Consider the following 17753-nt stretch of genomic DNA (forward strand, 5'->3'; position numbering starts at 1 on the left):
GACTGGCTGAGTTGTTTTGTGTGTGTGTGTGTGTGTGTGTGTGTGTGTGTGTGTGTGTGTGTGTGTGTGTGTGTGTGTGTGTGTGTTTGTATGTGTGTGTGTGTGTGTGCGTGCGTGCGTGTGTGTGTGTGTGTGTGTGTGTGTGTGTGTGTGTGTGTGTGTGTGTGTGTGTGTGTGGATGGATGTGTGCCAGTTGTTGCTTTTCCTTGATGTTATTTTAATAATCTTTGCAGAAATACCCCCCCCCCCCGGTTGGGTCCTCTTATGTTGCACTAAACTTCTGTGTTGTTTTTTTTTGGTGGCAAGCCATTGTGAATTTCTGATATGTACCTTATAGTTAGAAGTCTGCTGTTTAAATTTCATTATCTCTTCTTATTAGATATATTTTAAAGCATGTTTGTCTCTGTCTAGCACAAGAAATAATTCTTATCAATCCCATGTCCAGTTTCAAATGTATTATTTTGGGTGCAGCTGGACAGCCATATCACCATCCTGATATTCATACACTCCTTCTTCTTTCTTTTGTAAAGTCATTGCTTTATAGCAAAACATTCACGTGTTTTCATTGCTCTCCTCTATATAGCAGATGGAAGAAATGCCAGCTATTGTATGATGCATTGTATGAGTAATGTGTTCTGAAGACCACAGTATGAGGTCTGTGATTTGGGCTACGGCATACAATATCTGCATGAACTGTATCAGAGTGTGTAATACTGGCAAGAGGTAAGAAGCAATACTGTTTTAACACTGCATCATATTTTACATGTGACACTGTTTTCTATAGCAATCTCCGGGACTCATGTTTCTGAACAAAATCCTGCTGCTAGATAGGCTCAGCCATATCTTTCTTCATGCAATACATGGCCTCTTCAAAGCAAACCATTATCTGTAACCAGTAAATTGATGCAAATCAATGAGATCTATGCCTCAGTCAGGAGCATATTTCAAAAACTTAACTATTTATATCTACTCATTCATTGTATGATCCATCTATCCATCCATCCATCCATGCATAGTCAGTAATCTAATTCATTCTTGGACAGTTGCATAACCAATAAAAGGAACATGAGGAATAAGTCACAATTCACTCTAGACTGCAAACTAGTCAGTCTCAGGGTATAACTTGCACATGTGTATGTGCACATTCATAGACACACACACATGCATGCATACAAACACACACAACTGCACACACAAAATCAGCAGAAGCAGTTTGTCAATTTTCCTTTAGATATATGGAAGTAGATCACTTTATTTGGAGGAAACATACTCCAAAAATACTACATAGACAGTAGGTAAAGTTAAGTAAAATGCATTGTTGTAACCCTTACAGGGGTACTAATGCAGATGAGTTTTATTTACAGGATTAGCTAGCTAATTACCACAAAAAGCTTGTATCGTATCCATGACATCAGCACTGCCATGGAAGCACAAAGAGGGAAAAAGGGTATAGTTCCTACCTTGATTTGGGAATTGTTAACCAAGGATGTGCATGTGAGTTAAAAGGCTCAGTAATGCAGCTTTACTTACTAGCTTCAACTAATGTGAATTATGTGTGATCTCTTGTGATTTGTTAAGGCAGATGTGGGTATTAGAAACAGGTTCATCTAGAGCTGGTGCAGTCAGAGTTTGTTTATTTCTGACTGGAGGGTAGAAGATGAATATATATTCTTTAGCAAGGATAATTATCAAATCCACTACTTACTGACTATTTTCCTTCACATTTTATTTTTAATTTGGTCTGCCAGCTTCAGACAAGGTGTGATAATATCTGAGGAGTTAGGGGGAGTGGCTGTGACATTTTATCTGACCCATATGTTTAAATTATTCACAGTGCACTGTTTTCTCAAGCTAGACAGAACAAACCACTGTCATTAACAGAGGCAACACACTGGTATCTGGAGAGACTGTAAATGGCCTAGCATTGTAAGCTGGTCCTTGTAGGGCTAGGACATAATCCAAAACTCTGTGGGTGTCTGAGATATCAAGGAGGTTGCTCATTGCTAAAGTAATTGATTTTTAGCTGTACAAATGGATCTATATAAGAAAGTGCTTTATTTTGGAAAACTTACAAATATTACATTTTAAATGTTCAATGTCAGCTACCTTGTACCTTATTGCACCTTTAGTAAGGTAAGTATGTTTAGCAAAGAGGAATGAAAAAATATTACTACTGTTTAGGCAATTGCATAGCTATTCCATCTTCTCAGGCAGCTTTGTTGGTTATAACAAAAATATAAGGAGAGAAAGGCTATGATCTGGCAAAAAGGCAAATTAGTTAATTCTTGTAAACTATTTATATAGAAATGACAAAGAAAGTACAATTGTAAACATGGTAAGAGAAGGCTAGAGCAGCATATGGCAGTGACAGATTAATGTATTACTGTATACCATAAGGAAGGATTAGTGAGGAAAGCAGACTGCAGAGATATCTTCGGGATGGGGCCTCTCTTTCTTCTTTCTGGCACTCAACAAACAATGTTACAGTTTAACGTATTTAATTTTCTTTATTGTTGGATACAGATTTTGCATGCTGTAGGGGAATCCTATGAAGGGTTTGCAGTGCTGATAGAAGGGAAAAGGCTGTGACATACAGGAAAGATCCGAATGTCATTGTTGGCATAGTTGTCGGGTTATCACAGTGGGGCACACCCAGTCTGTCACAGAGCATGATACCCACCTTACTGTCCAGAGAGTGCTAAGGGTGGAGTATCTTCCTATCCTGGTATGGAGAGAAGTTAGGAGGGCAGTTTGGCAGAAGCATCAATGATGGGCAGATAAGCATGTTTTTTTTTTTTTTTTATAAGAAGGACAATAAAATGAAGTTGTGAAGATGGTAAGAAATACTAGAATACTATGGGAACAGACTGGAGTTAATGGTAGGTATGAGAAAGGAAATGGTGGTAATTTTATCTATTAACTCTAAGGATAAACTTGAAGTTTATAATGAAGATTTTAAATGGTAGATGGATCATAATGGGGCTGAAAACTGAATATGAGGTATAAAAAAGGAAACGGTATATGATCCTAATTGGTATTCTGAGGATTGTGTTATAGTCAATTATACATAACAAGAGCAGAGTTCAATCACTGACAAAAGACAAGCTAAAAGGAGTCATATATCAGTACCACAGATGTGGGCAGATATCTGGAGAAAAGAATATCCAGATATGAGCCATTATGATTTCTACAAGAACTACGAGAGACTGGGAAATCGACTGGAGTGATTGGGGGCAGTGGTGTTAATGGAGTTTAAATCTTGGTGTATTGGGCAAAGTTACCTTCTAGAATATTCATGTATTTTACTTATAATTAACAAAGGAGGGATTTAGACCATAGGGGATGATGAAGATTAAAATTTGATAAAGGGGGACAGTCTAATGTAGGCAATTCAGGACAATCTTGTGGATACTTGTTTCACTATGGGCAGGTGTTGTGAGGATGTGGGCATGAGGAAAGGAAAAGGAATCATAGGGAGCAGCTTTGAAAAAGAAAATTAGACTACGTACTAAAGACATGGGCTTTGCAGAATCTTGGATAAACCGTCTTGGCCGTGAGATGAAAGAGGAGGATCTGGTGGTCAGGAAAGAGTCCCTGCAATTAGGAATTGAGGAGAAGGGGACAACAGAAGTAGAAAGATGTCTTGTAAAAAGTAAAGTCTTCAAGTGGAAAAAGGATCATGGACAGGGAAGTCTTTAGCCAAGGAAGTAAGGACACTAAGTGGTTAAGATTTCAGTTCAAATACAAAATTGTGGTGTATGGCATACTGAGTCATCTGAATGCAATAATGGACTTCAATGTAGAAGAAAATATTGTATGGTCTTTGAAGTGAAGGCAATGACCAGAAAATTGGATTAGAAGAAAGTATGCATGCTGCTAAAAGGATGAAACCTGGGAAGACAGCAAAAGTTGAAGCCCTTTTGAGTCAATTGTATTGAGAAGCGTAAGGAGTGGTGTGTCATCATCTAAACCAGCAATTTAATTCACTCAGAGAGCAGAGTGCATGCCTAACTCTCATACTAATGCTGAAGTCATTGCTTTACAAAGGAAAATGGGAAAAATTAAACCTAGGGATCTGTACACATATTCTTCTTATGAATGACAATGCCAAGATTACAGCTTGGCTGCATGGTAATAGGTTAGACAAATTAAATCTAAATGATTAGATAATAATTGGGTCAAAGAAAATAGGTGGTGGACCCTTGATTTACTATAAAATCAACCAACAGACTTCAGCTATCCAAGGCAGAAATTATATTTTCCAATATACAAAAATCTTTTTTTTTCTGTTGAGTGTGCTTCCTTGTTTTGGACTAAAAGAATTGGATTTGGGACCACTTTTCTGGGGGTTAAGTAAAGGATGTCTGTAGGGAGCCCACCATACTTATTATAAGCTCTATCTCATGTTATCCAAGTAGACGGGAGGAAAATCCAAGTGTGGCCTTTGTCACCCAGTCTATTTCTGCTTGCTTCTAGGGCTTAGTAAAGAGAATTTGAAAGATTAAAAAAATGTGGGAAAAGCCAAGTAGGTGCACTTTGACCTCTTTACAGACAATTGCATGCGGATTGTGGAACAAAGTGTATGAGGATTTTGATACCTTTGTCAATCAATCAGGTCTGTAATGTAAATGGGTAAGTCCTTCTAACTCAGAGCAGGATATGTTGCAGAGCCAATTTAAAAAAAAATAAGATTCATATAAAAGTTAGAATTAAATATTTGTATTTAAAGGTGTAATAGACACTGTGGAATGGCAGAAATAATAGTTATAAATTCTGAATCAGATTATCAGCCTTTGTTGCAAGTGTGAAAGTAGGGTTACTGCATTGGTGGAGTGGAAAAGTACAATACACATGATAGTACTAAAATATAGTCCTTTTAGAGTTACTAACCTATTGAGAGTGAAGGTTCTGGTTGAATATAGTAAAGGAGGAAGACAAATAGTTTTGGGAGTCCTTTGGACAAATAGAGCTGGGATTTGCATGGTCCCCAGTGTTATGCTATTAGATCTAAAGCCAGTGTTGTAAAAGGTATGTTAAAGAAAGATAGTAAAGAAGCTGATTGAGAATGTTTATGGCTAGATGGTGAAATGCACAGTAAAGAGGTCAGGGAAAAGGTAGTTTCTCTTCTGTTGAAATTTCTTTTTGACTACATATGGAGTATTTATGATGCCATCTGACTTGCTGATGTACAATAAAACCATCAGTAATGAGTCAGAGGATGTCTTGAATGCCAGACACAGGTCACCTCTTACCAGTGTGTAGGATACTGAGTACAGTGACAAGACCTTGAGTCAGTCCATGTAGGACGTGTTGTTTAGGCCTTGCGTCCTTTTGGTAAGTACCTATGTGGGTATTCCAGTTGTTGCATGAGTGTTCCAACCTTGTATGCTAAGGATGACATTGTGCATCATTTCACATTAATGAATAAGCTCAAGTTGTGCTCTTTGACTTTTTTTTTTCCTTAATGGACTCTGTTTTGCTACTCATTGATAGATTATGTCAGCTTTATCTTGTCTATACTTCTCATTTTCAAAACACAGCCTTTTCCAGTTGGTGTTTTTCCATTAAAGATATATATACTGGGGCTGTCACAGTAACTGTTTGTGTTTTCATTAAACAATGACAGGAAAATGTATACAGGAAAACAAACTACAGTTAAGCAGAGTGTATTATTACCAGTACCATATTATTTTTCATGTAGCAATAATAATTTATCTTCTTCACAGTGGATGGTCTTTTGCTTAACAGGCTATAGAGTTTCTGCAATCACAACTAAAGGAAAATAAATCACGTAGTGTTTTTTACTTCTTGTTTTGTCTCTGAGACCACTATTACAAATGGGAACCTTGTTGGATACATTTGTCACTGTAAATCAGTAAAGCCTATCATCTGGTAACATGTCTTGCTACATGCTAACTTTCCACACATTGTAGGCATCACAAAGTTAGAGATTTGAACTTGCAATGAACTTGAACCCTCACAGCCCCTTGGGTACATAAATCATGCTGTTTGAAGGAATATTTTACTTTGGCTGCATGTCACTTGCAAAACTAGACAGCTGTGATGAGCCCTCTGTGACAACCTGTTCAGCGTAATAATAAATAAAATAAATACACAATGTCTGTGCCAAGAAGTAGTCCTACTTATTTGTCATTTCTGGGAGGGCAAGGCTCGTGAACAGTATTTATGTTTTCTGTCTTTTTATAACATGCTGTATATCCGTGAAAGTGTGAAATGATGTGGTTTTGTTTTGACAGTTATGCCTTGACAAAATGTGAGTCCACACACTATTTCAAATACCTATAAATTCTCAATTCTCCATAACTAATGGCTTATCAGATTACGTTGTGCGAAAGAAAGAAAAAAAAAAGAAAGAAAGCGCCCTCCACATTTAAACACATATAACTGCTTTAAATGAAAATTATAACAAAGTATTTTTTAATTAACAAAATAAACCCATTAGTACAGCTAGCCAAGGAAAATGGATCTGGAAAGGACATAGTTCACATACATACAGGCAGGCAGAAAATATTTATTGACTTACTTATTTGTATATGTTAATTGACAAAGTTGAGACAAGGGTCATTTTACTGAAGACAGCAGACTAAACTGATTACAAATGTTTTAGATGTGCATAACCTTAAGCTTATGTGCTAACAGGTCATTGTTATTTGAAAAGAAAAATTAGTTTTGTTGCAGTTTTCAACCTTTAACTGAAGATTCAAAATGAGGTGAGGATGTCATAGTTTGGTATTAGTAGAACCACTTCAGATGTTAAGAAATAAAAATATGTTTTTGAGTTTGGACTGCATGGATATGTGTGTCAGACATAAATAATGGATTTGTAAACAGTGGTATCAAATTCATAAATAGTGTGTCAGGCCTGTAATACTGTGCACTTCCAGCTGTGCATAATTTTCAAAGATTTATTAGCTTAAGGAAAGGTATGCCGTAGTAACTGTGAACTTGCAACAGGACAATCAATGCATCTAAACTGTGCTCCATCAAGCAGATCACGATTTAACAACACATGTAGCTATTGTATTAACATTTTATAAACTGCCCCATAGATATGCATCTCTAATAGCACTTAACACAAATAATATGTCTCCCACACATTTGTTATATATATATATATATATATATATATATATATATATATATATATATATATATAAATATATATATATATATATATATATATATATATAGGCATTATTACTCTCTTATTGTTTTCATATACGACTGATGTCTAGCCATGAAAACTGATAGCATGCGCATGTTAGTAGCAAGGGATGTAGCCAGAGGTTTTTATTATAGTATCCACCTCTCATGCATTAGGCATTTCAAAACATAAATATTTTTGTTGATGCTGCATACACTAAACCTCATATTGTGATCCATAAATTGCACATATGTACAGATATGAGATGCAAATCGTACATCTTAGTTGAGATGTTTTTGGTCATGCAGGTTTCAGAACTTACTCCAAGTTGGTCTTTTTGTTTGGATACCACTCTTGCATCATTAGAAACTTGAGCTGACATCATATTGGAGTTCTATGCTGTGGTACAACCCAGCTAACCAGAACCCATAGAGGACAAATAAGACTGATTCAAAAATGTTTCTACAGCACAGCTACATAAAAAAACAACATGGAAACATAATCGAAAGCAAAAAATGCATTTACGTTCAGAGAGATATGCTATTATAGATAACCACGTTCCCTGCCAGGATTTTCAGTAACTGCAAATACATGGCCCTGCAGTGTCACAATGTTATCAGGAGATGCCATTGTTGAAGGTCCTTTCACAACCATACCGGCAGAGGTGTATGCTCAGTATGGAGAGTTCCTCACCCCACACCACTAGCCACAGTCTGCATCATTTAAAATGGATTCTGGTGTTACCTCTGGGGAGAATATCAGGTGAGGAGTAGACAGAGTCCATGTGGTATTCATGTTTACAGAGTTGCTGAAATAGGAGACAGATTAAATAATGTGTGTATCATTACTGCACTAATGCAGCTGACAAAAGGGTCTGTAAAAGATTCTATTTACCTTGTTGATCTAACATACTTTGAACCAGATATTTTGGCTTGTCTGAAAATCAGCAAGTTTTCCAAATACTGAAGCGGTAATTTACCTAGACATTCACCAAAATCCTGACTTCCTCAGACATTCCCTCCATAGATATTGCAACATCATGCAAAAGTTGGATTGACTCCCCTATCAGGATCTCATTTTACTTTGTTAGTAAAGCTAACTTTAGAGCATTTCAAGGCCATCTTAAAGGACAGACAAGTTCATCAAAAGTGGACAACTCCCCCAAGTTTGTGAAACATCAGAGGATATTATAATAGATAAATGAGGTATGACTCTGCAAGAGCATGTGATAGACTAGCCCCTGTTTAGCCAGCATCAAAAAATGTGCCATATCTAGAAGCAGCAGAGATTTATGACCTCCTCATGGAAGGGTTTTCTAACCTGCTCCTTCATTAGTTTGTTATCTCGGTGTGCAACTATGATGACCTTCTCAGAGGTCTGTTTTTGCTGTGTCTCCTGTGCATCCTTTTGTTCATCAAAAGCTGGCAAGCAGAAATAACCATACACCAGTCAATCATACAGATTCTGAGTCACAACCCCCGAGTGACATGTAGGTCAATGTCCTCCATGTTTCTGGACTGCATTTCCAGTGCTACAAATGTCAGTCATCCAACTCGATATTTAAAACGTGCTTCAGTGCTGCATAATCTTACCTTTGTTGCCATGAATTTGCAATAATGATATGTCACATGTACACCGTGATGTGTAAAATCAGCTTAAATTAAAAAGTGTGATACATGGGCTCAGACCCATTCTCCTGATGTTCTAGTTTGCAAAAAGTGCCAAACAACATACTATTAACATATTCATATATATTTAATTGTATCCTTTACCTGGGATTGGTGGCATTTATCCAGACAAATAACTATACATGTTCTGTGACGTTTGTTGTGAACAGCACAAAGTAGCAACACAATGATGTTGCCATGGGGCCAATATTATGCATTGTCTATCATCACTATTACAAAGGCAGTTGTTGTTGTTGTTGTGTCTTTCGGCTTATCCCAGTTAGGGGTCGCCACAGTGGAACTTCGGTCCGCTAATATTTTGGTAGTGGATTTTTACGTGCCGAGTTACCAGCCCTGACACACAACCTTCAACAAAGGCACGTCCATTCACACATGCCTCCACACAAAAGACGCTCTAGCTGAGAATTGAACGGGACAACGTCTTGCTGTGAGGCGACATCGCTACCGCAGCACCACTACCGCAGGTTATTAGTCAAAAATATATATTTTTATTGTGCTATATGAGTTTTCAAACATTACACAGTAATCCAAATACATTTCAGCAACTGCATGCTAAATGGCAAGATCGAGTTACACCTTGTATTGTAGAGCAGTACACCATGTCATGTGAGTATTGATACTGCATGTGACATATCCCAGAAAAAAACTATATGCAAGTCCACATTTCTAAGTGACAACATATTGTCTACCTACACTGCTTCTGCAGTGCATACATTAGGATTCAAGAAGAAGCCTAGTGCCCATGTTAAAAGGTCTTGTTTCCATAGTACAGTAATATAGCACTATATGATTCAGAAACACATCAGTCAGACCTCATTATTGGTTAATTTTCATGGTATCAATCACAGTTAATTACTGCAAGTGCTAATCAGCACTTCCAGCCCTGGAGAAAATTGATAGTTTTTTGCACAGGCACCCCTCCTCAATAACTTTCACACGTGCGTGTGCGCACGCATGCACACACACACACACACACACACACACACACACACACACACACACACACACACACACACACGCACACGCACACACGCACATGCACACGCACACACACGCACACACACACTCCTTACTGTGACCTCCTAGGCAGGCACACACTTATGCATACACTCAAAGAGTTTTTGGCCATATTCATTAGCCTGAGAGACAAGGAGTGGCTGTGCTAATTTATGCTGTGTAAATGCACTGTTGCAGGCAGTTTGGGGGAGAGCACATGGCTAATTAGTTTTTGCCACTGCCCAGGATGCCTCATTTCCATCTAGTACATCTTTTTACAGTAGTACTGCCTCTGAATACAAAAATGTTACTGCAAGGTATACACCTTGTACAAACTTTTCTGAATTTGTTTCTTAATGTTATATGCACAACTCACAGAATGCCGAAAAAATTTAACACACTGCAGATCTGTCACTGTTTGCATAACTGATACACCTTGATAACTATCTACCTATGCACAGATAACTTATGCAAATAATTAATTTATAGGCATGGTCAGCGATTTAAAATTGCAAAATATTCCTAATCAAATACCTCATTATGAAGGAATATAGAGTGTCTATTCCACAAGAAATTATTGAAGCCCCATTAATGTGGTGTTAAAGTACATGGTGGTCGCATTTTAATTGGTCTGGGAACAAAGAGTACCCTTCATGCATTACTGCTATTCTCACCATACAGTGGCCATGATAAAAGAGTTCAGTAATTCATGTTTTTCAGAGACATAGTCAGCCTTTCACATACTGCTGTTTGCAGAATGTAATGGTCATGACACTTGAAGAGCACATTTTTTTCATTATGGAGACAAAGGACATCCATTATATATAACTATGCCAGAATACAGTGGCCAAGACTCATGTGAATGACATTTTATGCATTTTGGGGAAAATGGCACTTATTGTGTATGACTATACACTGAAAGTATTCAAGGCACATGGGGGCAGCTATTCATGAGCTTTACAGTCATAGGTTTACTTTTGCACACTGCTGTTCTCAGAACACAGGTGGCACAGCACATAAAGCAAGGAGATCATTTTCTATGAAGATGAAGGCAGGACACACATTCTAAGAATGACCCTGAACTGGAGAATATAATACATAGCATTTGCAATCTAATCCCTCAGCAGCCACTGATCTCTCTGGGCCTTATCACCTTGCCTGAGATGTCTGCTTCTTCTTAGCAATATTCTCAGAATAAGAAACAAATGGGAACTACTTTGTGTTGTCACCAGGGGCTGGGCTACTTACAGGGCATAAGCAGTTGTTCTTAAACTTTATCCTGAACATCACCAGAAATGTAACTCATTGCTGTTTAAACTCATTAAAGCAGTAACTCGCCATATGCCCCTTTTCCTCACTGATAGTGTTTTCTCTTATTTGTAATATGTAAGTGAGAAGAGTGGCGGTGAAGCACCTTCATTCAGGGTGCAGAGGATTGCATGGGGTACAAAATGTTTCATTTCCTGTTTGTTTTTGAGTGGTATTATTGATGAAGGATTGAAACTATGTTGATGCATTACAAATCTTGGTGCACCTCATAGATTAGGCTGATGTGTCTTATACCCGTCTCTTTCTGTCCATGTTTACTGCAGATTAGTTAGTGTGTATGAAGTACAGAGAAGGTCAGAAGGAGTTGCATTGTGTCTTTGTGGATTTAGAGAAAGCATATGACAGGGTGCCTAGAGAGGAGTTGTGGTATTGTATGAGGAAGTTGTGAGTGTCAGAGAAGTATGTAAGAGTGGTACAGGATATGTACGAGGGTAGTGTGACAGCGGTAAAGTCTGCGGTGGGAGTGACGGATGCGTTTAAGGTGGAGGTGGGATTACATCAAGGATCAGCTCTGAGCCCTTTCTTATTTGCAATGGTGATGGACAGGTTGACAGACTAAATCAGATAGGAGTCCCCGTGGACTATGATGTTTGCAGATGACATTGTGATCTGTAGTGAGAGTAGGGAACAGGTGGAGGAGACCCTGGAGAGGTGGAGATATGGTCTAGAGAGAAGAGAAATGAAGGTCAGCAGGTCTAAGACAGAATATATGTGTGTGAATGAGAGGGAGGATAGAGGAATGGTGAGGATGCAGGGAGTAGAGGTGGCGAAGGTGGATGAGCTTAACAGTTCAGAGTAATGGTGAGTGTGGAAGAGAGGTGAAGAAGAGAGTACAGGCAGGATGGAGTGAGTGGAGAAGAGTGTCAGGAGTGATTTGTGACAGAAGAGTACCAGTAAGAGTGAAAGGGAAGGTCTAGAAGAGGATAGTGAGACCAGCTATGTTACATGTGTTGGAAACAGTGGTATTGACAAAAAGGCAGGAGTCAGAGTTGGACATGACAAAATTAAAGATGTTAAGATTTGCACTGGGTGTGACGAGGATGGACAGGATTAGGAATAAGTATATTAGAGGCTCAGCCCAGGTTGGAAGGTTTGGAGACAAAGCCAGAGAGGCAAGATTACGTTGGTTTGGGCATGTGCTGAGGAGGGATGCAGAGTATATTGGGAAAAAGATGCTAAGGATGAAGCTGCCAGGTAACAAGAAAAGAGGAAGGCCTAAGATAAGGTTTATGGATGTGGTGAGAGAGGACATGCAGGTGGTTGGTGTGACAGAGCAAGATGCAGAGGACAGGAAGAAATGGAAACAGTTGATCTGTTGTGGCGACCCCTAACGGGAGCAGCCGAAAGAAGAAGAAGTTAGTGTGTATGTACTTCACAGCTGGAATATGGGGCTGTGTCAACTGTGTATGTAGCAGCTGCATTAAGTGAGACAGCACAGGTAACTTAGCTGCTAGTTGTGTAAAATAGAATTGCTATTTTTTTGTTTTTATATTTTCCTGTGGTCTTAGGTAACCTGTTATACATTATCCTCTCCCTTAGGTTAAAAAACTGTCAAAGAAAACCTGTACCTTGCTGAATCACAATTTTAATTAAAGTGGACAAACAAGAAAATGAAACCAAGATGGCCATACATTCAGTATTTAAACAATGTTATTAGATGCAAAAAGAGAAGAAAATGTAATATACAAACATTCTAAACAACATGTTGTGGCACAATTTTTGTTTTACAAGCATTGATTGTGTTGTTCCTGGAACAAAGTAGTTCATTGGATTACAAAAAAAAAAAAAAAAAAGGTAAATTACTGTTCTGGTTAGTCTGTTTAAGCCAAGATTAAATTATGCTTTCTAGTATGATTTGACTTTTATTTAAATTGCTCAGCTGTTTTACATCACATTGTATTTTACTTTTCTTATAATTTAATACTGAAAATATTTTTTTGTGTGCTGAAAAGGCTTATTTTGATGAGCAAAACTGGTTTATTTCACCTTTTGGCTGTCTGCTTAATAAAACTGTGGTTGGGAATGTACTAGTTTTCATTTTCTTTTCTTTTTTTTTTTTTGCAGATTCACCATGTATTACCTGGGAATCATGCTAATTTTTGGCAGGTTCCTCTCTTTCATGTGTAAGGATATCAAATGCAAGTAGGGTGTTAGTGCAGACACAAGCATGTTCTGGATAGCTTGCAGGCTTAAAGTGAATTTGGCCCTATTACCTATGGTTTTAAAGCATTTGCTGATTTCAGGGATGATAATGCCACTGTTATTGCCATTTTGCCATGTCTGGTATAGAGTTTACAGATGCACAGTTTTTCCAGGTGCTTCAGCCTGTGTTTGAACAACAGTAGCATAGAGGATGATGCTGTTGATGAGACTGAAGAGTTCTGTGCTGAATCAGCCCCAATAGATACAGGTGTGCAGACACCAGTAGCTGCAGGTGTATCTGCTTTGGAGACCCATGCTCGTATGAGACAAGTTGAGAGAAATACACATGATGCAATCCAACTTCTAGTTCTTCAAATTCAAAAATGGAGGATGCTTATGTGGATAGCCTCTTCTAAGACTTTGGCACCTATGAAAAAACAAGCTGCGCTGTGTTTATTTAAAATAATGATTTTATAATAGCTATGACTATGGACATTCCAGCCAGTAAAATGTAGAACAGAATCTGTACATCCTGAAAGTTACTGATGAGTCGCTTATAGTACTGATCTGCAATCTCAGAAGAAGACTGCTTCTACTATATTATATGTAAAAATAAAAATAAAAATTCTAAAGCTCTGGCTGAACTGGAGCAAGTCAACTACATCCTTATACGTGAGTAGTTACTTTGTTATAACTTACTTAATATAATCTATTCTGAGCTCACATAATCTCTGGATAAATTAATACATTTCATGGAGTCAATCTTCTGCTGAAATGCAGATTGTGGAAGTGATAGATATAGGTTGCATCATAGGTCCGAAGAGCAAAGTTGCTGCAAGGAGTTGACCTCAATATAGACAGACTACTATATGAATTAATCATTAAAACTTCCACATGGAATATCACCCATCTGTCCTACTGCTGTAGTTTCATGGGTGCAATAACACCATATCACAATGCATTAATTTGCTTGATGAGGCAACCAAACTTAGAAATGCTATCTGTGAGCTATAGTGCAGATGCAGACAGCACTACTATCAAACTAACAGGCACTGTACTGCAGCCAAAAGTGGACTACCTGAAGCTTGGTAGCCCTAAGTGCACACCCAGGTGCTAGTAACAGTTAGCATCAGCACATCTTCATCATGGTCAAGCATATGTCCAACTGCTGCTGGTCCACTGCCTCCACAAATAGTAGGACCTCATGCAGGGAACTTAACACCTGGTATTAATATATTTATGAAAGATGTGTTCTTATGTTCATAGGGTCTGTTATCAGGCTTATGAGCTACTTGCCTTTGAAAAGCATGATTGCTGAAACTTCAAATATCTTCTACTTCCTGTAAACATATACTGTGGAGTAGGTAAATTCAGTAAATATACAGTTGTGTAACACACAATTCACCTACATATTTCGATCTAAAACACAATTGTTTGATAACCTTAACATGGCATGGGGTGCCTAGGCAGTGAGACATTTCCCTGTGGTGCATTTGGCTTGGTATATATAGCTGAAGTGATATTCAGCTACAGAGAAATATGGCTGTTGAGAACTCCCTGTGTGTGTAGGATGTAGAAAATAACTAAAATGACCTGCCCAGTCTGTACTGCAAGGCAAATCCAGAGTTATCCAAACAATGAAGTATCTATCTGGGTGTGCCACCACATTTATTGTCTGGAGTTGTTCCACTTTTGAACAGTATTATAGCCCTCCTTAGATGCTACTTCTGACACATGGATAGGGTGATCAACCAAAGCTATAGGGCTTTCCAGAATAACTGAGATAATGACCATATCAGATCGTACCAAGCTCAAATGTGTATCACAGTTTACTACAGCACCAGATATAGGCATCACACATTTCTTACAATGTTTCTCCTAAACATTCATTATCATCCTTCGCCACATGGGTACGCACCACTTGGATGTTTAAGTAATCATACCTGTCATAAAAATAGGGGAGAATACAGTGCTATATTCCTTTAGCAGTGAGTATGTTCTTAATCTTTAAATTTCTAGTCTCCCACCAGGACACAAGTGCTCTTCAGCAACTACATTCTGCTTGCCGAGCACACTCAAGCAAATCTGCATTCTATGGCTACCACTCCAACCATACAGTATAAGAAGGAATCAGTAGTGCAAACTAAACAAGGATATACATTTTGAGCCTCAAGAGCAGGAGCGCACTCAAGCAAATCTGCAGTCTGCGGCTACCACTCCACCCATACAGTATAAGAAGGAATCAGTACTGCAAACTAAACAAGGATATAAATTTTGAGCCTCAAGAGCAGGGTCAGTCCACCCAGGCATTCTACTTGCATGTTCTATGAGAGTGAAGCTATTACATTATCAGTATTTCTTAGAAGTTCTCAGCTTGCTAATAAAACTGACTGTTGTAGCCTTGTGTCCCCCCCCTGCTAGTACAGTAATCCTAACTGTCCAATAGACAGTGTATATTTAATTCACATCCCTGTGACTAAATTAACCATCAAGCAGCCCTCTCAGTGCTTTCTGCCTTAGTTTGTATCACTTGGAGGCCCACCTATTTATTTGCATCTCTATACATCCCCCTTAATTGCTAATGTATCTCCCTACTCTATTCTGTGCACAAGCTGGTTACTAATCAGCAAGTCAGTGTGAAGACACACTCCCAACCTTAATACACTTTGCTGTCTCTTCTCTCCTTGACTTTACAGGTAGTTTGAATTATTACTTACCCCCTCTGAGGCCTTCATTGATTTCCACTGATTGCCTCTCTGGTTTCTTTGCATTCCACCTGGTTTACACCCCTTGTGCTATCTCCCTCCCCCAATACAAAGTCTATATTAGAATCCTGCTGAGCATGGAGCCATCTTTAAATTTCTAGTCTCCCACCAGGACACAAGTGCTCTTCAGCAATTGCATTCTGCTTGCCGGTAAGCCATTAGACCTCAAGAATTTGTTTAAAGTGTTCAGATTTGTCAAGTAATACTTACTTTTTTCTCTTGTCTTGGTTGGTTCTGCCCCGCTCTGTTTGCCCTTGCTAACACTCGGGCTCTCTCCGCTCCCCTGCCCTGCCCACTATTCCCTCCCGCCCCCACTACCTCTACATTTATAGTAATCACAGCCACACCCACAGCTCACCCTCACATCACCTCCACCAATCACAGCTCCTCAAGTCATATCACATTATACCACACCAATTTGCTCCACACAAAATACTCCCAATCACTGTCATTCCCACTAGGCATTTTTTACATCACCCACACTACTTCCCCATCCACATATAGTGCAATCCTATAATTCCTATTCAGACCCCCCACCTAGAAACAACTTAAACTTTATAACCATGACTATCGCACAACTAAGTCTAGTCTGTCTTCTCATAATTCTTTACATCACCACAAATTATCACTCTAGCAATATCCCTAAACTTAGTAGCACAACACTACATTATGCACTCTCGTATACAGACACCACACATTATAATAATACCTGCCCACAGTTATTCAAGAACTACATAATGGACCAATTCAGAACTAAACACATATGCTCTCATTCCTACTCCAAAAAAACACAATACTTTCTCACACTCCTCACCAAACTCCAACATCTGTAGAACCATTTTAACTCCAGGCTCACCATAAGTGGGGATATCCACCCCCAACCCAGGCCCAAATCCATCCTATCCAACATAAACTGCTCCAACACAAATGTCAGAACATAACACCCCACTTTCTTCATCCCTGGGCAAATCAACAACAGCAGCAAAACCAACCATCTTTTAATGATAAATATTAATTTTAGAAGTATCAAAAATAAAATACCTGAACTCCAGGCCACAGTAGCACACTACTCCCCAGACATAGTTGCTTTAACAGAAACCTGGCTAAATAAAAACATAGCTAACTCAGAAGTTCTTCCTATCTGATACAATATCATTAAATAAGACAGACTACTTTGTAAAGGGGGTGGAACTGCCTTACTGTACAAGTCCAACTTAACTGTCCATCTATTCCCAAACTCCTACTCCTCCCCCAATAAATGGGACATACTTATCTCACAACTTCAACTTCACCCTACAAAGGTCATCACCACAATTGTTATCTATATTCCAACTGCTAATGCACCTGCTAGCCTTGAAGACCTCTTATCCTGGTGTTCTTCCACATACTCACAAGAAACCCTTATTCTGGGGGACTTCAACCTAGATTGGTTCACCTGTATATCAGAACCACCAAGTAATCTAATAAATCTCCATGACTACCAGCAGCTAGTCCAAATTCCAAGTAGATGTGATAAAAAAACCTAAAAGGGAATCCATCTTTGACTGGGTCCTAACTAACAACCCCACATTGTACCCTCACACAGGCAGTCTCCCAGACACCTTAAGTGACCACAACATAATATACTTTATACGTAGTAGAACAAGCATATGCAAAACCACTAACTAT

Source organism: Protopterus annectens, chromosome 17.part0 (assembly GCF_019279795.1).
Source record: "Protopterus annectens isolate FY-2018-M chromosome 17.part0, PAN1.0, whole genome shotgun sequence".
NCBI classification, from domain to species: Eukaryota; Metazoa; Chordata; order Ceratodontiformes; family Protopteridae; genus Protopterus; species Protopterus annectens.